The sequence below is a fragment of the Hyperolius riggenbachi genome, chromosome 5, assembly GCF_040937935.1.
Source record: "Hyperolius riggenbachi isolate aHypRig1 chromosome 5, aHypRig1.pri, whole genome shotgun sequence".
NCBI lineage: Eukaryota > Metazoa > Chordata > Amphibia > Anura > Hyperoliidae > Hyperolius > Hyperolius riggenbachi.
The window spans coordinates 136,625,341-136,649,976 of record NC_090650.1 but is presented as its reverse complement, the minus strand read 5'-3'; the positions used below and the strand labels follow the sequence as shown (position 1 = coordinate 136,649,976).

The window sequence follows — 24,636 nt, the reverse complement described above, 5'->3', positions numbered from 1 at the left end:
TCGCTCTGAAGCTTTGTTATAGTCGTCTAATGACTTCTTTTTCCTATGGTTTATATATGATATTATCTCTCCCCTCAGAACAGCTTTTGCTGATTCCCAGTATAATATTTGATCTTTGGCATGTTTTGCATTGTTTCTAGCAAAGTCTGCCCACCACATCTTAATTTGTGCCAAGAAATCTTCATCATTCAACAATTGGGCCGGGAACCTCCAGTGTCTAAAGTTAGAGCTTCTGGAGGAGGTTAGGTCCAATCTTAGAGTGACGGGAGCATGATCGGAGATTACTATTTCTCTGATATCCGATCCTCTCACCTTTGACATTGTATACGCATTTACCAAGAACAAATCTATGCGGGAAAGAGATTGGTGTGAAGGTGAGTAGAAGGAAAAATCCCTGTCTAATGGATGTAAGAATCGCCATGCATCAGTGTAATTGAGAGTTTCTACAAATGAGGACATTCTCCTATCATTATCTAGAATTTTTGCTCGCTTGTCTGTTTTAGTAGTCTGGCGCCTGTCTTCTCTAGGGTCTAGCACAGAGTTCCAATCTCCTCCAATGACACATGGTGTTAAAGGGTCTAACTCATTTATCAAAGTTGTGATGCTGCTCAGGAATTTCCCATTTGATTCATTGGGGCCATACACATTTAGTATTACCAGTTGTTTCCCGTGAACATCCAATGTTAATTTTGCCCATCTCCCGTCTATTTGGTCCACCTGCTGATCTATGATTTGACATTGCAGAGATCTGTTTATGAGTATCAAAACACCCGCTTTTTTGTGAATTGCTGGGGCTCTAATCACATGACCCACCCAGAGTTTCTGCATATACTTGAGCTCCCCCGAGGTCAGATGGGTTTCCTGCAGCAGAGCCACATCAGTCCTAAGCTTTTTTAAATGTCTAAGAACCTTGATCCTTTTTTCCCCTGTTCTTAGCCCTTTCACATTCCAAGTTGTCACCTGGATCTCATGGAGGCTTAAATAAGAATATCGTTAACATGTTAGTTTTTGATGTAACTAGCGGAGAGAGATGTGTCCCAGCCGAGCACATCTCCCTCCTTACCTGAGTGGGGTCAAGAAGAAATGAGTGGGTGCCTGCAATGAAAATAACCACAACAATTAACACATTATAACCAGAACTTTTTGCAGCTGACACAGAAGGTATAACCTGTTCTCTCAGCTGACTTCCTTTTTTCCTCATGTATACCATGTAGAAACTTTTGCTTAATCTAGTGTTGGTATGTCTATCGATATATAATGTAGTAAAGCACTTATGGCTACCATAAAAGAAAATCAGAATGTACCAGAACATGAGGGCGAACATTTCCCCCCAGTCCTGTCACAGTTATTTCGGTCTGCTCCGTCCCAACCCCTAAAAGCAGATCGGATATAGTCTAGGTACTATGTGTGCGCCCCCCCGCCCACACCGCCCCCCCCCCCGCAAAGAGGGCCCCCCATGCGGGGGAGGGGGGACAGGGATCCGGGGGGCGCACACCTTTCCACTATGAACACTAAATTGAGCCCTCCCCAACACCCCCCCCCCCCCAAATCATGCAGTTCCCCTCCTCCTCAGTTTTTCAGTTATCAGGTGCCTGTTGGAGAACAAAAGACAATTCTCAAGCCAAAAAGTTTCTAACGTCTGACAACAGGTAGCAATGTCCTTATCGTCATATGCCAGTAGTATAACTCAATGCTCTGAAACACTCTTTGTTACACCTTTAAGTAACTACTGATGATAAGAGGGGGTTAAGAGTCTATCGCTTATATTGTTCAGTTCAGTTGCTGATTCGAGATAGTTGGGGGAGGGGGGGGAGGGCAAGGCATATATATTATTGAACAGAGACCCCTAAACAATACTACATGGGCCCGCGTTTCTCCGCGGATTTGATCAGCATTTCTCCCGCAGGAGATAACCAATCTGTCCCAAATAGACTCACACAAGGAAGACTTGAGGAATATTATGCCCAGCTACTGGCCTCTGCCGCTTGTGCCTCCTGCTCCTTCCATGATTCCTGTGATGTTTCAAGTCTAGGGGACTTTGGCGCTGGTCCCTTCACAGGGGAGTCAGGAGGGACTGTATCATGGTGCTCTGGGGAGTTTGCGGGTGAAGAGATCTTGGAACGAGGTGAGGTATTCCGGCGTTCCGATGAGATCAATTGCTCCACATCCAGTGTCTTGATATAATCCATGCTCTCTGCCGGGCTTGTAAAGGATTGAATTGGTTCATTTTGTAAAAAGATTCTCAGCACAGCCGGGTATGCTAGGGCAAAACGTATGTTCTTTTTTATGAGAAGCTGGCAGGAGGGCACAAATTCTTTCCGTGCTTTAGAGACTTCTGCCGAATAGTCTGAGAAGATCAGTATTTTGTGGCCCTGAACCGTAAGTGTTTTTTGCAGGCGATATGCTCTCAGGATTTGCGTTTTGTCATTAAAGTCTAAGAAGCGAGCAATCACTACCCGAGGCCGGTTGTTGTTTGGCTTTACTGGGCCTAACCTATGGGCTCTCTCTACTTTGAACGGGCCCTCAAGGCCTAGCGCTTCTGGTATTAGTCCTGCACATATTTCGGCCAGCTCCTCAGGCCTGTAAGACTCAGGAAAGCCTACGAACTTCAAATTGTTTCGGAGGGACCTATTTTCTAGATCTTCGATACGGTCCGCCATCACATACTGCTGCTTCTCCTGTAAGTCGCTTTTCTTACTGAGGGAGTCATATTTGTCTTCCAGAGTGCTTACCCGCTTCTCTACCTCATCCAATCTACCGGTGTGTGCTTGTACCTGGGCCGCTATCGGAGCCAGATGCGTATCCAGGGACTGGGTTATAACATTGGCCACATCTTGCTGCAGGTGCTGTGCTACTTCTGCCGCTAATCTCCCGTAGTCAATTTGAAACGACCTACCCGAGTCCTCTGTATCACTCGCGCTGTCCTGATCAGCTACTGCCGCCATCTTTGAGCGCGTGGTTGCTCCCGTCTTTCCCTTTGCGGTATCTTTCATCCGCGGAGCTTTGGCCACAAATTTGTCCATCTGTGCCTTCCGGAGTGTCTCCTGCGTCTCTTCCAGCTCTGTGGGAGTAAGGTGAGCGGGGTCTCTCCTCGGATGTACGTGGATATTCAGGGCTGCGGGACGGAGCTCAGAAGCATGCGTCTCCTACATGAGGCGCCGGAACCGGAAGTCTCCTTCTTTGCAATTTTAAAATAGATTTTCTCAAAAACTATATGGTCTTTTTGGAAAATTCTTTTTTTCTCTTGTACCCACTATTCCCTTTAACATAGGTAGCAATTTTGGTATCAATAGCATGTATGGGGGCTTTGCTATTAACCTCTAAATTCGGCAAAAAATGACACGAAATTTAGCAAAAATGATGCGAATTTTCATGCGAAATTACGAATGACTACTGTCACACGCCCCCTAGTGGCCAGACCACACAAGGCCTTCCAATCGGTTTCAGCACACAGACCATGCAATTGGGGTCGCAGTCGGTGCGCAGAAACCGCTGGGATTTTGGCAGCAGACCGACTAGAAGGGAGCTTGTGAGTTACAGTGATACAAATTACACACTATTTCAGGGTATAACTGCCACCACTCCTACAGAAGGGTAGGACACCTCTACACTGATAATAATACCTGCAAATAAAACGGTTAAACACACTCTATTTTATCTAGCTATCAACAGTAGTAGCGACTCTTCAGAAGCTAGGGTTCTGTTTGTGTGGCTGAATAGCAGGGGTAGCTGAACAAATAAATTATGTTTTAGTCGTTTATTATAAATGCAATATAAATTATTAATATATACAGAAAATCATTAAAATCAACAATTATAGAGACAATAATAGCGCAGTATGAAAAATAAAAGGGAAGAAAATACGCATACTTAAGGTCAGGTGAAAATATGTCCTTCCTGGGAAAACACGTGAAGTTTCTTTGTTTCAGTTCAGGAGCAAAGTTCAGACAAGATGGCCGCTAACTCCTCTGGCTAGCAGCAGCATGCTCTCGTGAAGATGGGATTTGGAGGACTAAGGGAGGAGCCCCTGGCAAGTTCTTTTGGATGACTCACATTTTTGGGTGGGGTCTCAGGTTCAGCCCAGGGGCTGGACAGGGTGCGGTTAATCTCTTGGGTGGGTTTCTTGTGCCCACCAAATATGACATTTTCCATATCTCAGCTTACGCTTCCCGCACACACATAACAGTCACAGATTCATATTCCTCAGAATATGACAGTTCATATGACATCAAACTTAGTTGCTCTCGCATGTTTGGTTACGAAGTAGCGGAATACCTCAGGTTCTGGGTATGTCAGTGTCCTCAATTTAATATTAAAATATTCACCAGATCCGGACCAGCAGAATGAGATAACTTTCATACCTCTCATATGAACGGTATTCCTTAAAGGATACCACAACTGACATGTGGCATAATGAGATAGACATGGGTATGTACAGTGCCTAGCACACAAATAACTATGCTGTGTTCCTTTTTTTCTTTCTCTGCCTGAAAGAGGTAAATATCAGGTATGTAAGTGGCTGACTCAGTCCTGACTCAGACAGGAAGTGACTACAGTGTGACCCTCACTGATAAGAATTTCCCCCTTTTTTATCTCTTTCTTGCTCTCAGAAGCCATTTTCTTCTAGGAAAGTGTTTTATAGTTGGAATTTCTTATCAGTGAAGGTCACACTGTAGTCACTTCCTGTCTGAGTCAGGACTGAGTCAGCCACTTACATACCTGATATTTACCTCTTTCAGGCAGAGAAAGAAAAAAAGGAACACAGCATAGTTATTTGTGTGCTAGGCACTGTACATACCCATGTCTATCTCATTATGCCACATGTCAGTTGTGGTATCCTTTAAACAGGCTGAAAATCATAAACTCCATGTATGTCTAAGGCTGACCATGGCTCCGCTGTGTCTACAGCCCTGCTGTGTGGGAAGGCAAGCGACTGGGCTCACCAAATGCTATCCTTTTCAAAGGGCATGTTCACACTTTGGTGTCACTGCCCATGAAGGACCTTCGTTTGATCAAGTTAATTTAAACAAACATGCCTTCACTGGTCAACAATGAGAGCCAGAGACCCCAGGCTCACACCCTGCTGTACCTAGACATAAGATCTTGATCTGGCATGTTACCGACAATCGGTGCAGCAAACCGATTGCAATTGCGTTCTCTTTGCTCTTCCGTGACTACTACGAAATGAATTTAGTTTGCAAATCATAATTGCGTATAGGCATAATTGCGAAAATTTCCGCAAAATTTTGCGAAATCGTAATTTTGCTGATTACGATCATCACTACTTGTTGCAGGATGACAGTTCACTCAATCAGCTCAATGAACCAAGGATCCAGAAGGTCCTCAGTTCTCCAATGACCATCATGGAATATGCAAATAAGATAGGCAAACATCATCATAGTGTATCTCTATAAACCATTAAGCCTGCCACCTGCTCCATACTTGTACCCAATCCAGGAAGTCAATGTGCCCGCACTCAGCCTGATGACTTCCTAAAATATTCAGTGGAAGAAGTAGAGCTTTAGGGGTCAAACATCCAGTGGATCCATAACCACTAAAACTCAAAAGAGGCTCCAATAGTATAAAAATGTCATAGTTTAATAAAGTGAGATTAAAACCGCACCTAGAAAACTTGCAGAGTTACAATCCATGCGACCAGCTAAGACCATTTGACATGAGATGTGCAAATCTGAAGCTGGAGGTTACTTCAGGTACCCTTTAGCTTGTAGATGTCTATGTGGTAATTTCTAAGGATACAATGTTCACCATTATCTAAAGAGCATTCTAGAAACACAGTTCTATAACATGAAGGTACCCCAAAACGTATTTCTTCTCTGGTGGAGATTCATTCCTGCAGCAGTCAATTCTGTACTTGAGCCTTCACACAAATGCTTGGATTGGGTATTTCAACTCTGTTTTAGAAAATGTTTAAAGGTTAGCATGCATTTTTACGATATTGTAACAGACACTGGTTTAAAAGGTATGCACTAACTTCCTAGTCAGCATTGACAAAGTCAGCTTGTTTACTATTCCACATAAGGAAACTCTCATGCAAGTTGGACAAAAAACAAAACAAAACTAGAAGCAACTCAATCCAATTCAGCATTCTCTACCTGAGTCTACCAGTTTCATTTTACAGCTCCTGGAAAGATGTTTGAAATACAATTATCAGTATTTGAACTATGTGAATCTAAAAATATACCTAGCTCATAAATGCAGGTGGGTAATGTAGTAAAGAAAGAGGAAAGGAGCATCAGTAAGCATTTGAACCTGCAAGCAGTGAGGCTTTGAAACATTTTGTGCTCCCACCTGAGGAGGGCAGTGTAGTATAAGTTTCACAAGGATGCGATGAGTATAAAGAAGAGAACATGGCTAAAGACAAACTGAACAGAAGAGTGGAGAGTAAGAGAAAATGTCTGTTCCATTAATTGTTAAGATTGATGTGTTCCTATCAATATAAATTGTATAAAACACAATATAAAGAAGCAAGCAGTATTTGGTAGGTAAAAATGGAAAAGAAGAGAACAGTGCTAAAGAAAAAGAGAAAAAGATTATATAAAGTAAGAGGAGCAGAGCAGACACACCAGTGATCCCTGAGTAGTTAGAGACAAGCATGCCCTTCCCATACATACTTTTTCATTGTTCATCACCCATCAAAGCAAGGAGACATTGAAGGTGCAATTGGTAAAGGAGAAAACAAAAAGGATTAGGTAATTTAATGTCAGGAATGTTCAGGAGGCTGTTTAGTCACCAGAGATATTTTATAACAGGATACCTCATCCTGGATTTGGGTGATAGGCGTGAAAGACAAACAATTATATCAAAAATGTAAGAAACACTTACGGTCCCCTGGATTCCCTTTTGGGTTAGGTCCTACACCTTTCTGGCAGAGAGAGAATTTATTTTAGGCAGAATAGGAATAAAGAGAAGGCAGGAAATAGAGAGAAGGAGCATAGGATAATTGCTTAGTCCTCAGACCCAAAATTAGTATCTCCCTTATTTTTGTTGGGGAGATCTAGCAGGTCTAACTTTGGGCCAAGCAAGGGACTCATTTATGGTGTAAAATAAGTCTGCTTGTTATCAACAACTCTGAGCTATGAAGGTAAGAGCATTGAATATTTGATAATCAGCTCCCACAATCATATCTTTTTACCTCATTAAAGTGTGTTTCAAGCTTTTGGGACGATATTTGTTCAGCTTTCCTATATATCTTTTCACCTGGCAAGGACTGGCTTAACTTGGTACAGTAAAACTTGTAAATCTCTGGGGAGTGCCAGGCATCATCCTTTAGGCCGAGGTCTGATTTCACCTCCTCAATTTTCACCATAAGGATATCCAGTGGACTGTGAAGATAGTTTTAGGATTCATATTGTCTTAATGTGGGTATCTGCCTAAAAATGTGTGTTGTCCAGGGGTGTCAACTGCTGGGGCTCTGCCCACATTGTCCACTTTAACATATTCAACAGCGCTGACATAGTAGCAGACTTTTTAGGAGACCCATATGAAGCCCAGAGATTCAACCCAAAATCCTTGCCTTTTATACCACTAGCTAGATGCCACAGGACAAGACATAAGAATTGCTCCCAAGTAGAGCTTAACGGTGTGCATTTTATTGAATGTCCACATACCTCTTTCTTAAGAGAGAAGAGAAAACCCCACTCTAAAATGTTATTCTCACATGTAGATTTTTCCATTGTGCTTTTGGTATCAGCATGTTTTGAGCATAGTTTATTCTGAGTTGGAGTTCAGCATATAGTTTTACTACCCAATGTCCCAGTACCCAGTGCAGCACATTGCAACATGCTAAGTTATCTCAGTTCTAACTGCAGTTCTCTGCATTCTACTTTAGAGAATATTACCTGGTGCTACATGTGGTAGTGGTAATTTACACAGTTGTACTTTGATAAAATGGAATTATTAATTGCAGCTAAACCCACTTTTTGATCATAAAACAAAGTTTTAATAAATTTTGATCATGACGTTCAACACGAAATATGTTTTTAAAATTGGTTTGTTGCCTATGTATTTATTAAGGAATACATCTCTGTTATGAATTCTCTTCATCTTCTGGGTGTATGTTAATCAACACCTCTACAGAGAGTGCATGAGGGTACCACAGGAAAAGTTTGCACTAGACCACCAAGTGTAAACATATCCATGATGGTTCTTTTTAAAACAAAGCAGGATTCATTATGACTGCAGAAGATAATAAACTGCCCTTTGATCTATTTACTACACTGAGCTCATAAACAAGTAATGATGCAAGCCAACCGGGCCTGTTTGACAGCCAGTCAGCTGAATAATAAGGTGTGAAATTAATTTGTTACATAGTTAAATCATTTCCTTGAACACTAGTTTACATCTACTTTTATTGCTTGCTTGGTGATACCTCAGTCTGCAACAAGTATAAAAAATGTTCTGTCTGGCTTAGTAATAATTATATTAAAATAATTTCTTGTCATTTAGAAAAGAAAGTGTCGTAGCATTTTTACTGTGCATCATGACCAGTATTATGATCCACTTTTAGGCACTATGTGAGTGGATGTATGCAGCCATTTGTGTGATTGTGTATATTTGACCTACGTACACTTAGCAGAAGAAAAAATGGATTTAAATAGAATGACATCGACAGTGTGAAAAAGCACAGACACTGTGTTGCCTGGGCCGCAAAGAAGAATGTGATCCCAGAGACCCACAGTGTCTCCTCATTATTAATCTGCCATGTACATAACACAATAATATCTAGGTACATGAAAGTTTTGTTTATGTGAAAAGTATATGAAAAATATTAGAAAAGAAGGGAAAATAACAAGTATGCTTAAAGGAAACCTGAGACCAAAGAGGTCTCCGGTTTTATACATACCTGGGGCTTCCTCCACACCCCCTTGAGACCGCTTGGTCCCTCGCAGTCTCCCTGGGCCACTCCTGTCTCCCTCTGGATGGCCCGGTACTGTGGCCAAGTCGTGAGTCATCGCGCAGTTGTTACAGAATTCTCCCTCCCACAGGAACAGCATGGACGGGCTGCGCCTGCACAACGAAGCGTGACTTGGTTGGAATGCCGGGCCATCTAGCTGGAGACAGGAGTGGCCTGGGGAGACAGTGAGGGACCAAGCAACCTCAAAGCAGCTGGAGGAAGCCCCAGGTAGGTATAAAACCTGAGACTTATGTTGTCTCAGGTACACTAAGAAAAATAGCTTGTTGGCCATATTGAACCACAGTGAGGGCTGCTCGAAGGTAGGTGAGTTACTATTACTTGCTTTGGGCCTGCAGTTGTATAGCTAAAGATTTTCTAACCCTTCACCTTTTTTAGGCTGTTGCAACTAGGGGTGTTGCTAGCCCCAAAGATCAGTGGCACGTGCAACGGATCTATTCTTGGGTGCCCCGGATTTTCCCCAGGCAGAAACAGAGCTGTGGAGTCTCAATGGGGGGTATGCTGGGTGCTGTGTTGCCTCTTTGGGAGCATGTTGGGTGTTGTGGTGCCATGCTGGGTTCTGTGGTGTCTTTATGGGGACATGAAGGGAGCTGTGGTTATTCTATGGGGGCATGCTGGGAGTTGTGATGCCTCAATGGAAAGCCCATGGGAGCCTAGGAGGTTGTCCACTAGAAGGTTAGGGAATGCTGTGGGAGTGCCCAAAAGTTCCCGGGTCTCTTAGTATCCTAGCAACGCCCCTGGTTGCAATTAGACCAAGTTTAGAGGATCAGGTACACTTTAATGGGTCAGAAACTTGCCAGCTTTTACTAATATGGTAATAGAAACTGATTTTGGCATTCTGGTGTGTTTAATGGTTTATTATTGTATCTGGTTTATTATTATTATTATATTTATGTATTTATTGTATTTATAAAGCGCCAACATATTACGCAGCGCTGGACATTAGTTTAGGTTACAGACAATATTTAGGGGTGACATAAAGCAATATGACAATACAGGAATACAAGAAAAAAACAGATCACGCAGCACAGTATGAGTACGAGGTAATGCTTAGTCAGTCACTGGATGGGAGCATGGAGATTAGGCAAGTAAGGTTCACTCGAATGCATAGCATGGGTTCACAGTAATGGAGGTGCATGATCAGGTAGGACACAAAAGGAGAAGGACCCTGCCCAAAGTCTTACAATCTAGAGGGAGAGGTAGGGACACGAAAGGTAGGGGACCAGAGTTCAGCTGTGGGTTTAGAGCATAGTTTCTCAACCTGTGGTACGCGTACCCCAGGGGGTACTTCTGAGGGTTCCAGGGGGTACTCAGGCTTGATATACTTAACCAAAAATAACAAATTTAGAGTTTTAGAAAATGATAAATCTTATTTAAACACCACCAAATTAGTATTTTAGCTAATTAAAAGCAATAGTAAAAGCTTGGAAATGGTTTTAAACCAATTATAATGTACTACGATTAAATATATATTTGTCAAGGGGTACTTGTGATAATGTTTACTATGCTAGGGGGTACTTAGTGAGAATATGGTTTTAAAAGGGGTACATACCAATAAAATGTTGAGAAACACTGGTTTAGAGCACTTGTGAGGGGTAGTAGGCCAGAGTGAAATGGTGAGTTTTGAGGGCCTTCTTGAAGATGTTGATATTACTTAGTATTTATATAGTCCCGACATCTTCCACAGTGCTGTACAGAGTATATTGTCTTGTCACTTAACTGTCCCTCAGAGGGGCTCACAATCTAATCCTTACCATAGTCTTATGTGTACGTATTTATCATGTAGTGTATGTATCACAGTCTAGAGCCAATTTAGGGGGAAGCCAATTAACCTATCTGTATATTTGTGGGATGTGGGAGGAAACATGAGTGCCCAGAGGAAACCCACACAGACACAGGGAGAACATACAAACTCCTTGCAGATGCTGACCTGATTGGGATTTGAACCGGGGACCCAGCATTGCAAGGCGAGAGCGCTAACCACTACGCCACCATGCTGCCCGGTTTATTACCAGATTTAGACTCTTAAGGCCGTTTTTTAGGGGAAAGCCAATTCACTTATTTGTATGTTTTTGGGATGTGAGAGGAAACCGGAGTACCCAGAGAAAACCCAAGCAGACATGGGTAGAACATACAAACTCCTTGCAGATGTTAACCTAGCTGGGATTCAAACAGGGGACCCAGTGTTGCAAGGCAAAAGAGCTTTCCACTATGCCACTGTGCTGCCCATACCACCGTGCTGGTTGATGCAGGCTTCCGCAGTCCAAATGATACCAGTGCTTGGTAGTTCAAATAAAAGTAAAGTAATTCGTTTAGGTGGCAAGGTATTGTCAAAAGATATAAGGATGTAGACAAGTCAGCAAATGGATACAAAAAAAAAATCAAAGGCTTTATCAATCATTAGGAGCACAGAAGAACCAATAATTAAAAAGTGGAAAGTATTTGGTACTACTATGATCCTTCTCAGATCAGGCAGTCCTTGCAAAGTCCATGGATGAGTATCTGGGGATCACTCCTTTAAAAGCCCTGCTCAGTTTTGGACCCTCTGCTATGCACGCTCCCACTTCTACTAACTGCGGTAGGCTTTTGGCACTCACATGTCCTAATCATCTTCATCCCAGCAGCCAGCCACCATTCATATCAGCCATGCAGAGTCTCTCAGCTTTCATGTCCGGACCTTTCACATTCTCCAATCACTGAGGAAGCGGTTGGGGTAGTGGAGGTACAGCCGAAATGAATACTGGCCTGCTGTGCTGAAGTTTATCAGGACAGGTGAATACAATCACCAAACCACAGACAGTGATATTGAGAATCTACGAAGCAGGGAGTTTAATCTTTTACTAGGGTCCTTTAATGTTTAAATTTGTAAACTCTCTATTATAGTGTTACGTCAATTTAGAGGACAATAATTCATTTTCCGGTATACTTTTTGGATACAGGAGAAAACCCGTACAAACACAAGGAGAACAAACAAACTTCATGTAATATTGTCCCTGCCAAGATTCAAACCGGGGAGTGCAAGACAAGAACGCTATGCCACTTTGCCTCTAGCTGCTGCTACACCAATGTTATACTCAATTTTGCCTGAGATGGACAATGCCACCAATTCTTTCCATGTGGAATGTGTTTTTTTTTACCTTTTAAGAAGATAATTTACAAACGTCTGAAATGTCCTAAAAAAGTTCTAAAAATTCTATAACTTTTCTGATCAATGATTCAATCTCTAATTTTCTATATGTCATTTTGTTTGCTTGCTTATATTCTTAAAGACAAAATAGTGCGCTTTATGTGTAGGGTTGTTAATATTTATTATAAAATATAATATATGATGTTTCTAAACTGTTATATGGCTTATTTAAATTAGTGTTCTTCAGTGAAATGGTTAAGCGCTCTTCTCTGCCTGTTCCTTCTTAAACACAGCGAATATGTCATATAATGAAAAAGCCCCCCCTTCGGGGAAAGACTCACCAGACTTCTAGGCCTCCAAGGCCAATGCTCGCAATCGGGGTATTGGCCACCCCGCAGCCTCTCCGGCAGTCCTCTCTCGGCTATTCCCAGTCAGACTTCTAGGCCGTCAAGGCCAATGCTCCCTGAGGAGTTGCTAGGGCAACGAAACGTTGGGCGGAGCCACGGAGTGACGTCATAGCGCACGACGCTCGCTGGACGTGGCGGGATTGTCTGTGTGCAGTAGGCTCGGTATCTTTTAGAGCACTAGCCAGTAAGATGTTGCGGAGAGGGACGCTAGATGACAGAGGCGTGCGCCTTGTCACAAGCTTAGTGCATCTCATCTCTGCATACCCCTGTACCTGGAATCAGGTAGCTTGTCAAACAAGGGGCTGCTGTGTTTCTTTTTCTTGATGAAGTTTTTTGACCCAATGAGTGGTTACACACCACTGATCTGTTTTTAACCATTTTTAAATAAACTGGTACGCTTTTACGCGATGTGGAATTTGTTTCTTTGATTACACAGACTGGGAATAGCCGAGAGAGGACTGCCAGAGAGGCTGCGGGGTGGCCAATACCCCGAATGCGAGCATTGGCCTTGGAGGCCTAGAAGTCTGACTGGGAATAGCCGAGAGAGGACTGCCAGAGAGGCTGCGGGGTGGCCAATACCCCGAATGCGAGCATTGGCCTTGGAGGCCTAGAAGTCTGGTGAGTCTTTCCCCGAAGGGGGGGCTTTTTCATTATATGACATATTCGCTGTGTTTAAGAAGGAACAGGCAGAGAAGAGCGCTTAACCATTTCACTGAAGAACTCTATTTTGATGGCTGCACGCATCTAGGAAGAGCGCTCCCACATGATAACCATTATATGAGCAAGGACACTATACATGTGGTTATTACCTGCCAATGTGTTTTATTTAGAATTTAGCACCTGTAATATGAATGTTTGATGAATGCTTGATTCATTATCTTTTATAAAATTTTAGAGGTGACCCACTTAACACCTGACTCAGCATATGAGCGCAGTATCAGGGTGCTGTAATTGTTGTGAATTATTTAAATTAGTGTTATTGGCTGGTAGGATACATGGGTATTCATTTGTAATGTATGTATTTTATGTAGGCATATGGAAGTCTGTACTGCAATACCGACATTCACCTGTACTGTATTGCAATATTTCATTTCAGTACACAATACAAATTCAAAATGTATACTGTTCACATTTGTAATTCTGTATTTAATACATATTTAAAACAATAAACTGAACAAAAAGGTAGATGCAAAAGGTTTTAAACAGAGGCGCCAATGTAAAGTAAAAACGTCTAAAAACAGTTTAAAAGGGGTAAGTTGTTGGACTTACCTACCTCAAGAAGAAACAGGCAAGTATTCATTATTTTGGTAATAAAAATAACATTTAATTGTAGCTCCAGTATGAAACATTTGCATAACTAGTGTTTGTATACCAGTTTTTAGCCCTCTGTCCTCTGATCCCTTTTTTCCCCAGTTCCTTTTCTCCATTGATTGCCTGATGAAGCGTGATTTTGCCCCGTGAAACACGTTGCATACTGGAGCTACAATTAAATGTTATTTTTATTACTAAAATAACGAATCCTTGTCTGTTTCTTCTTGAGGTAAGTCCACCAACTTACCCATTTTAAACTGTTTTTAGAAGTTTTTACTCTACATTGGCGCCTCTGTTTAAAACCTTTTGCATCCAGTCTAGTACACCCTTGGTGGAGGGGTCATATCCCTAATTCTTCCTATCTACAGAGAACAACTTCTTATACCTGAGTGGGGTCGGGTTATAATTCTCCCCACCTGTGACTTAAGTGGTTACCTGGCTGGTAACCTATACTTGTGAGTATATCCATTATTGGTTTATTTTTTCATCTATGTCAAAACTACTACACTATATTGGGCTTTCGGTTTCCTCCTTTGTTGTTTTACATGAACAAAAAGGTAGTGCTTAATAAAGCGTTGCTCATTAGAACACATGGAAAACAAAACAAAAACAAACTAGACAGACTCAATTCACCTACATTAGGCAAAAGGCTTAGTAATTCATATTGTCTGGTTTGTGCTGTTATCAGGTGAAACAGTAGATATTGATTGAAAACCTTTAAGTAAATTACTGCACATCAATGAAATTACTTTTTTCTTTTGTCAGGCTATATATGTTCTGAAATGCAGATAATATATATACTGTATATATATATTTTGTATTTTTAAACATTGCCTTCCTAACAGGAGTTGCTTGGAAGTAGCCAGCTCCTCTTAGGCAATGATCACACTTATCCATGCAGAAAACCATCACTTTTCTGACATGAGTTTTTCTGCAGGTTTTCCGGCTTTGTGTTGTTTTGGGTGCGTTTTATGTGAGTTTGTTATGTGTTTTAAATGAATATTCATAAGTCAAAAAAAACTCATCAAAAACACACATGACATCACATGAGTTTTTCATTTCCTATAGGAAAACATTGAGTGAGAAAGGCATGCATTTCTCACAACGCATGCAGGAAGAATGAACTTGCTGAGCGTTTTCTTCCAACACCAAAATACTCACTAAACAAATCACATAATTGAGTTTTTGTGTGGCCCATAGAGTAAAATTATGTGTGTTTTTGCATGTGTTTTTCACACTGTGGAAAAACGGACACAGGGGGACACAAGCAGTAAAAGGGTACAAAAGAAGTACACAATAATTGGGGCGGGGGGGGGGGGGGGCGACATTTACAAAATGCCCCTGCACTACAGACGCACCAGGTTTGATGTATTTTTCTTCTCCTGGATTTTGTCATCTAAACCTAGTCTTATAGTCCGGAGCGTCTTATATTAGAAAAAATACAGTATGTGGTACCATTATTCCACAAATAGAAGTGCCTGCTTAAAAAAAGAAAAAATATAAACCAGTAACTTAAAATATACATGAGGCAAATGAAAGCAATGTAGCCTTATTTATTTATGTATTTATTTATTGCCAACATATTGCGCAGCGCTGTAAAGAGTATATTGTCTTGTTACTAACTGTCCCTCAGAGGAGCTCACAATATGATCCCTACCATAGTCATATGTCTATATCGTGTAGCACATGTATCATAGTCTAGTGCCAATTTAGAGGGGAGCCAATCTGCTTATCTGTATGTTTTTGGAAACCGGAGTGCCCGGAGGAAACCTGCACAGACATAGGGAGAACAACTTCTTGCAGATGTTGACCTGGCTGGGATTCGAACCGCGAACCCAGTGCTGCAAGGCAAGAGCACTAACCACTACACCACTGTGCTGCTGTGGCTTTACTTACCTGGGGCTTGCTCTAGCCCCTAAAAGTCTCTGTGTCCCTTGCTAGAATTCCACTGCCACACGTTATTCTTTCTCCTCTGTAGCAGACTAGGGGCTGGAGGAAGCCCCAGGTAAGTAAGGCTGCACTGCTTTAACCTCCTTTGCGGTAATCCCTAGTCAGGGTCAGGATGGAAATCCACAGCTCAGAGTGGTAATCCCATGCCTGAGTGAGTTATATGCAGGGGCTGCTGCAGATCTCTCTGTGGTATGTTTTTTTTTTTCTTGTTTTTATGGTCTAAAAGCTTGTGAACGACTCTAAGGCACATATGCAATTCACTCTTTCACCTGACTTTACTCCAAATTGATATTTTCACACCTTGTCATAAAATGCCCTTTAAACTACCAGCAAGCAAGAAAATATTCAAAATAATTTTGATACTAGTGCTTTTTCACCAACTTTTAGATACTTATTCAATTGTAAAATGCTTAAAAGTTATTTTAAAGAAAATATGAAAATTATCTTCTAGGAAATAAATCAGGAGAAAAGGAGAATTGCATATGGGCCTAAATCTGGTAATAAACTATGGTAAGACTATGGATTAAATTATGAGCCCCTCTGAGGGAGAGTTAAGTGATAAGACAATATATATTCTGTACAGCGCTGCGTAAGATGTCGGTGCTGTATAAATACATAATAATAATCATCATCATCATCACGCCAGGGAGGTTAATTCACCTCATGTATCCTTTAAAGCAAATTGACACCTTCTATGGAAGTGTTGTTCCAGAAACAAACATACTTATTTCCATCTCTCTCAGAAAACATTGTCCACAAGGCTCCTGCAAGCTGAGAGACAACATTTAGATATGCCTTGCATATACTACATTTAACATTTGCAGTGGACATTTGCTCCTATAACAACAGTAACTATTAAATTAGATAAAGCTCCATGTTGCAGTGTATTGTATACTTTTAGGCAGATCATAAATAGTTGAATAAAATATTGGATCATGTTAATAGGAGCTTACTTGCGTTTTACACAGTTGAAATACTGTATTGCATAGTCATTTTCACACAACTTAAACCTGCTCAGCATTAACTGACTGGTAAATATGTATTTAAATAAAACCAGAATGGAGATCTGAAAATAATACTGTCTTGTAAAAAAACAAATGTTTATGAGCGTTTAAATGTGTAGCCTGAACAATAAGGCAAAAAGGAAGAAAATGTACATAGACAATAGTATATACATCACAGAGTTTGTATTTATTTTGTATTTGTTTCCTTTTGGCACTTTGGTTTCTTCCAGGGATGGTCTTTCGAGTACTGAAGTACTCAAATTTGGGAATTCTAATGAAGATTAATTACTGCACCTGTGACTGCATATGCAACCTATGGGACACGTTCCACCACTTACTACCGCACGTCCACGTCCCCCTTCCGATGGAAGGAGGAAGTGCGAAGTGCGGTAGTGACTGGTAGAACTTGTTCCATAGGTCGCGTATTTACGGTGACACGCATAGGATCCATGGACCTCTGGGTAAGTTAACCCCCCCCATCCCGCGGTCACAGGTACAGTAATTAATCTTCATTAGAATTCCGAATTCGAGTACTTCAATACTCGAAAGCCCATTCCTGGTTTCTTCCCACACCCAAAAAAAGTATAAATAAATTAGTTTGCTTCCTCCTAATTTTGCCCTACACTACAAAGGACATATGACTAGAGTAGGAATTAGATTGTGCGCCCCTCTGAGGGACAGTTAGAGAGACAGTAAGTGAGATAACTATATACTCTGTAAAGCTTTGTGGAAGATGTTGGTGCTATACAGTCATATGAAAAAGTCTGGGAACCCCTCTCAGAATGCTTAATAATTTACTACACTGTCACCATAAAAGGTAACAGTGGTATGGCTTTCATTTCCTAGGAAATCTGTGTACCATGGTGTTTTCTGAAGAAAGGTTTTTAGTAAAGCAGTATTTAACATTGGAAATGATATCCTTAATCATAGCTAAGTGTTTACGCACTCATCCATGCCGCCTGCCGCAGTCTCGTATGTATGACGTCCCGCAGTGGCACATGTAATGAGAGGCATCACTGCCTCGGGGATCACCACTCTTCTGTACATATGCTGGCTGGGTGAGTGGGTGGGTGGTCCGGGGCAGCCTAAAGTATGGTATATTGCTCCGCTCTCAGGAAGGGTAGCGGGGAGAGAGGGGTGACCACGGCGCACTGCTCTAAAAATCCGTTCTGCACTCATTCTTTCCAAACTAGGGAAGGGTGGCAATCTATAAATGTAAGCCAGAGCATTTGGACATCAGATGTAGAGTGTTGTATTGTGACAGTTGCATGTCATATCTATTCCTCCATACCCTCTACCATACTGCAATGAGCTGGACTGCTACTGTTGAAATATTTGTTAGCTTAGAGCATTGTGTCAGGGAACTCAGACTCCATTTTATTTGTATACACACACCAATTTTGCAAAGGATATGAACACCTCAAACACCTCAAATTAGAGAAGCAATTGAAGTTTAACCACCTGTCATGTAGCTGAAGCTGCCACATTCAGGATGCTATATGACTGACTGATATCTTGTATTTATGCATTTTATATTAGGCATAGTAATCTTGAATGATTCTCCCCAAGTCTCTGCAGAGGTGGTGAACGCTCTGCTGTTGTAGCATTTCCTGCATCCCAGCTTATACTCGGGTCAAATCTTTTTTCTTGTTTTTTAAAGAAAAAGTTAGGGGGTAGGCTTATACTCAGGTTGGCTTATACTCGAGTATATACAGTATATCACCTCCTAAATGATCGTTTATCCCCTTCAGTGCCCGGAATCTAAATGCAGACATATCCCTCTTATGAATGTGTAAAAAGCAGTATTTATTTGTAAGAAATTAAATCAAATGCGAAAAACTGCCTGTGCAAAAGTTTAGATACCCTTGTAATTTTGCTGATTTGAATGCATGTAACGGTTTAATACTGATTGCTTGCCAAATAGTTTGGATTCGTTTGTTAAGCCTTAAACTTCATAGACAGGTGTGTCCAATCATGAGAAATGGTGTGTAGGGTGGCCAATTGCAAGTTGGGTGTCTCTTTGACTCATATCTGAAGAGTGACAGCATGGGATCCACAAAGCAACTCACCAAAGATCTGAAAACAAAGATTGGGCAGTGTCATGGTTTAGAAGAAGACTACAAAAGGGCTATCTCAGAGGTTTAAACTATCAACTGTAAGGAATGTAATCAGGAAACTGAAGGCCACGGGCATGGTTGCTGTTAAACTCAAGTCTGGCAGGCCAAGAAAAATGCAAGATATGTGGAGGATTGTGAGAATGGTTACAAATAACCCACATATCACCTTCAAAGACCCACAAGAACATCTTGCTGCAGATGGTGTATCATTCTACAATTCAGCATAATTTGCACAAAGAACATCTGTATGGCAAAGTGATGAGAAGGAAACCCTGTCTTAAATTATGCAACAAACAGAGTCAATTGTTGTATGCAAAAGCTCATTCAGCCAAGCCAGATTCATTTTTGAACTAAGTGATTTGGACTGATGAGGCAAAAAATGAGTTGCTTGGTCATAACAAAAAGAGCTTTGCTTGGTGGAAGAAGAAGAAGAAGAAGAATAACATAAAATAATAACTACCTTCAAATTTGGGAGCGGTTCCATGATGCTGTAGGGCTGTGGGGCAAGTTAAGTGCCTGGGGCCCTTGCTAAAGTTGAGGGTCTGATGAATTTAACCTAATATCAATAAATTCTGCAGGGGCTTGCTTAAAGGGTCTCAGAGCTGACAAAAGCAAAAAGATTTATACAAACCTAGTCCTACTAGTAATTAAAAACTAGAGTGGTTCTTTATGAAAATGAGCTTCAAACAACTTGTCCGATTCATCATGATGTCCTGAAAAGTAAATAGAAGCCACCATAATAATCACTTCTATAGATACTTTCAATATTGGTAATCATTAACAAACTGTTCCCCATCCTCTTCTTGCACCTCTGACACTGTAGTTGCCATTGGCAGGTTTAGGTGTGCCATATCAATTGTTATGTATAGAGTGCTTGGGGGGCTCCATTGTAACACTTGCATCGGGCCCCACAGCTCCTTAGCTACACCACTGATACTCACCATGTATTTCGCTCATGTAGTTTAATCGGCTTTTGGGTCATCATCTTTACTACTGGCAGACATGAAGCAAACAGACAACTCCAACTACCATTACAATAAGCAGGGCCGGCGCTACCATAGAGGCACAGGGGCAGTTGCCCCAGGGCCCCTGTGCCTGTAGGGCCCCAAATGAGTCTCCCCCAACTTAATCGTTGCTCCCCAGGGACCCTGCAGACTCTTCAGCATAACCATGGAATGTCAGCCCATGAGCCAGAAGTCCTGGGAGAAATTTGACTGCAACAAAGGGTCCCTACTGCAGCTTTTTGGTTAAGGGGTGTCTACTGCGGGCCCTCTGGTTAATTTTGCCCTGGGGCCCCACTGTTACTAGAACCGGCCCTGACAATAAGCACACCCACAAACAACAGGCTATATACAGAGGGAGATTGCTTGTCTGGCAGTTGGAAACAATCATTATTGCCCACAGTGCAATGAGGTTCACAGACAGGATACCGTCAGGGCCATGGCAATGACATCACACTGACTGGTGCTCAGCTGTCATTAGACATGGAATGGAAATAGGAGCTGGAGCACAGGTTGAAAGGAAATTGAAATGTATGCCCTGGCAGCATAGATTTCAATTATTTGAAAGAGGTTAAGGATTGGTGAAATCCATTGACAGGTTAATTTGCTACAGCCAGCTGGCCTTCACTAGTCTGCTGGCTGGACAAAGTAGAAGAGCAGCATACTGATGACTCCGACTCCTACTCAAGCAGACAGTGCCTGACTGACCAACCGCTACAATTCAGTAGGGGATGACTGACTCAGGGCAGAGGTCTATTTTTATCAGCGTAGAGTATAAAAAAAAATACTTGAAGATAATATGGATATAGATTTGTTTATTTATATAACTTTATATAACTGCACTTTGTGTTCTTTATTCAATATCTAGTATAACTGTATTAAAAAGTATTGATTTATATATGTCATGAGTTTAGCTTCAGATAACATAGTCAGGGGCCAGGCGGAAGCAGGAGATTTGGGCGCATGAGACAAGTGGACAAAAAGGGCGCCCCATTCACTCCCATTATAAATATCACAAAACTTATACAATTATGCGCTGCCTCACAGTCCACTATACTTAACAGAGCACTGTCAAGTCCCACAGATCCAGAAAGTTCAGAAATTTCTTCTGTCCTTGGAGCCGGAGAGCCTCATGCAAAAGAGAGGGGAAAAGAAAAAACAAACAACTTCATCGCATAGGCTGCCACGGCAAATATCAGTCCTTCACCAACTATGGCCCGTGCACAGTTCTATTGCGTATCACCACTCGTCGTGCAACACCACCACCCGTGGCTATTGCCCTCACCTTCTTCTCAGGCTGCCCAGACCCACAGACAGCTATAATGGCATATAAATCCAAACAATCACACTCTCATTTCCTCAGGTTATATTCCAATCCATGAACAGGTCTCTCAATAAAACAAAGAAAAGAACCTCATTGCGCAGGCTGCACTGCTGATATGGAAAAGGGAACACACCCACTCTCAGGATATGTCACCGTGTTTACTTGCGAGGGTCACCAATAGCATACTGTGTAACCCCCCACCTGCCGGGATTGTGCTCACCTAATAGCGCAGCTGCCCAGGTCACAGATGGGGGACTTGACAGTGCTCTGTTAAGTATAGTGGACTGTGAGGCAGCGCATAATTGTATATGTTTTGTGTTATCTATCTGTTAGTACTACATGATTAATTGTGCAGCATACCCACAGTAATTTCTAGGAGTAGTTTAGGAGGTGGTGCTCGCCGAGTTCTCAAGAATTTTTTATGAACCATTATAAATATCGTTTACCAGGCACCGAACAGGGAAAAAAAGGCGCCGGAGATTATTAACGTTTTAACAAACGGCGCCCGGAGATTTTTAAAGAGACTCCGTAACAAAAATTGCATCCTGTTTTTTATCATCCTACAATTTCCAAAAGCTATTCTAATGTGTTCTGGCAAACTGCAGCACTTTGTACTATGACAGTCTCTGTAATAAATCAATGTATCTTTCCACTGTCAGACTTGTCGGCCTGTGTCTGGAAGGCTGCCAAGTTCTTCAGTGTTGTGGTTCTGCTATGAACTCACCCTTCCTGGCCACTCTATGCACACTGCCTGTGTGTTATTTAGATAAGAGAGAAGAGAGAAGCTGCTCTAATCAGCTGGATAAAACGTCCTCTGAGCTGGCTGGGCTTTCACATACTGAGGAATTACAAACAAGGGCAAAGCTGTTTGCAGGAAGAAAAGAGCAGCCTGAAACTTCAGTGCATGGGGGAAAGAAACACACAAATGATCTCTTGAGATTCAAAAGGAATGCTGTATACAGCCTGCTTATGTATGGATGTATTTTCTATGTGTGGACATACTGTACATCAACCTACTTCCTGTTTTGGTGGCCATTTTGTTTGTTTACAAACAAACTTTTAAAAACTGTTTTTAACCACTTTTAATGCGGCGAGGAGCGGCGAAATTGTGACAGAGGGTAATAGGAGATGTCCTCTAACGCACTGGTATGTTTACTTTTGAGCGATTTTAACAATACAGATTCTCTTTAAGGCTTTATAACTATGTTTGTGATGATTCAACTTTACAAAATGAGCCCGTGACGAATAACGTTTATAAAGATACTAAATCACTATTTCTAAAACATTATTATTCACCCAAAAAAATTAATTAATTTTTTTTATTTACATTTTTTATTTATTAATGTCTGTAAAACATTATTATCTATAGGGGGTCGTAGGTTTAGGCACCAACAGGGGGGTCTTAGGTTTAGGCACCAACAGGGGGGTCTTAGGTTTAGGCACCAACAGGGGGGTCTTAGGTTTAGGCACCAACAGGGGGGTCTTAGGTTTAGGCACCAACAGGGGGGGTCTTAGGTTTAGGCACCAACTGGGGGGTCTTAGGTTTAGGCACCAACAGGGGGTCTTAGGTTTAGGCACCAACAGGGGGGTCTTAGGTTTAGGCACCAACTGGGGGGTCATAGGTTTAGGCACCAACAGGGGGGTCTTAGGTTTAGGCACCAACAGGGGGGTCTTAGGTTTAGGCACCAACAGGGGGTCTAGGGGTTAGGGATAGGTACAGGGAGGGTTTTAACAAACTTAAATATAAGTTTCAATTTACAAATACGGAAGATTAACGTTTTAAGAATTGCCGATATAATACATATTATTTAGTGATTTATAAATTCTTAAAACACTATTTCTAAACGAAATTCTACACAATATTTCAATAAACGATAATACTGTTTATTGTTTACACCACGCTCCCTTTTTTCCCGACGCCCTTTTTTGATGTACGCGGGCCAGGCACTCAGGACTCTGCCTATCTGAGGTTATCCAGAAAACATACACTATTAGTGGAGTCGAGAATAGGTCATTTATGTGGGCTGAGTACAGCTTAGAGGGTTTCTGGTCCAGTGGCTGCTATGACCAGTGGCCACACTGTGCACGGTGCAATTTTCAATATATTTCTTTTTCTGGAACCAATGTAATGGAAAACCATGTCAGGATAAAACTAAAACGTGTGAGGCCTCAGTTAGTACAGCACAAGTCAGACAAAAATCAATGCCAGACAAACAAACTTCTTACAAATAACAATTACAATCTTCTGTGCATTTCTTTTAATTTAATACACATCGATTCAACCTTCATTTGGTGCTGTTTCATTTAATTAATGAAGCAATCAATTTCTATAATAATGCAGATGTTAGTTATGAGAAAAAACGAAATTAACAATCTGTCTTTTTACTTACAGCTTAAATGTGGAATGATAAATGTTTGCACACATTCAAATGGGGGGACATTCCGGATGCAGAACCACGGTGAAGCATAGCTTTGCTCACAGCCAGTCATGTGCAGTATATGTGAAAAAATAGGATTTATCCCCCACACATAACTGGATGTTTGAAGTGAAGCCAGGTTTGTGTCACAACACTTTTACTGTGGAAAATCCCCTCCAACGTAGAATTTAAAGATAACCAGTCACCAACAGGAATTTTGGAAACGTCTTGATCTGCTCTTGATTCAGTTGATGTAACAGTGAATCTTTAGCTTATAATCATACAGAAGTAAATTACTAACTTGTCTTCTTGAGCCCATCAGGAGTTTTGAGCAGAAGAGGAGCCTTCTACTGACTTTATTTTGAGATGCACAAGTAGGTCCCTCCTTTTTTAAAAAGGTAGCTATCCACCTGGGATGGGATGAATGTTTGGGGGTCACCAGATTCCAAGATAAGCCTAATCATGACCTACTGATTCATGTGTGGGGTTGAGCTCAAAGTAGAGTGATCTCCTTGGCCTTAACATGACCAAGGTGGCTTAACTAGTAGGGTGAAAGATTTCTTACCCTTTCTTGCAGAGCTCCTCATACCTTGAATCATGCAGGCTGGTATTGCTCACCACTCTGTAAAATTATGTTTCCATTTTAAATTGCAGCCTGCTGTTCATGTTTTTAAGTATTAAATAAGTACTTTTATTGTTTTGTGTAAAATATATTCTGATTAGAATACCTCCCAGGAACTCTCTTCTTCCTACATGTGAGTACACAACAGGGAATATCTGTAGCAGGGATGCTCACCACGGATTAATCACGAGTAACCTCAGTGGTTACTCGTAATTCAAATTAGCTGTTGGATAATCTGGAGAAGTATCAGCTGTATTAATCACACCAAATACTCACTTTGCTTGCAAGAAGGCTGAGCTATGCAAGGTATACCATTTAAAATAATGTTTAAAATATCTCTTGTGATTTATAGACCTGTACTGAGTTTTTGTATCAAAAAGAGTGGAATTTTACTTCAAAAGAACAGAGGCAAAACAAGTAGCAT

The 24,636-nt window shown here is 41.4% G+C and overlaps 1 long non-coding RNA gene across 1 annotated transcript in view; it reads right to left on the bottom strand.

Moving 5' to 3' along the window:
• Positions 1 to 5,837: 5,837 nt before the first annotated feature.
• LOC137518441 (uncharacterized) overlaps positions 5,838 to 24,636 on the bottom strand; it is a 121,202-nt gene continuing 102,403 nt past the window's right edge. Inside the window, exon 3 of the long non-coding RNA XR_011020812.1 lies at positions 5,838 to 5,912. This is a non-coding gene — a long non-coding RNA (uncharacterized lncRNA). The remainder of the gene's footprint in view (positions 5,913 to 24,636) is intronic.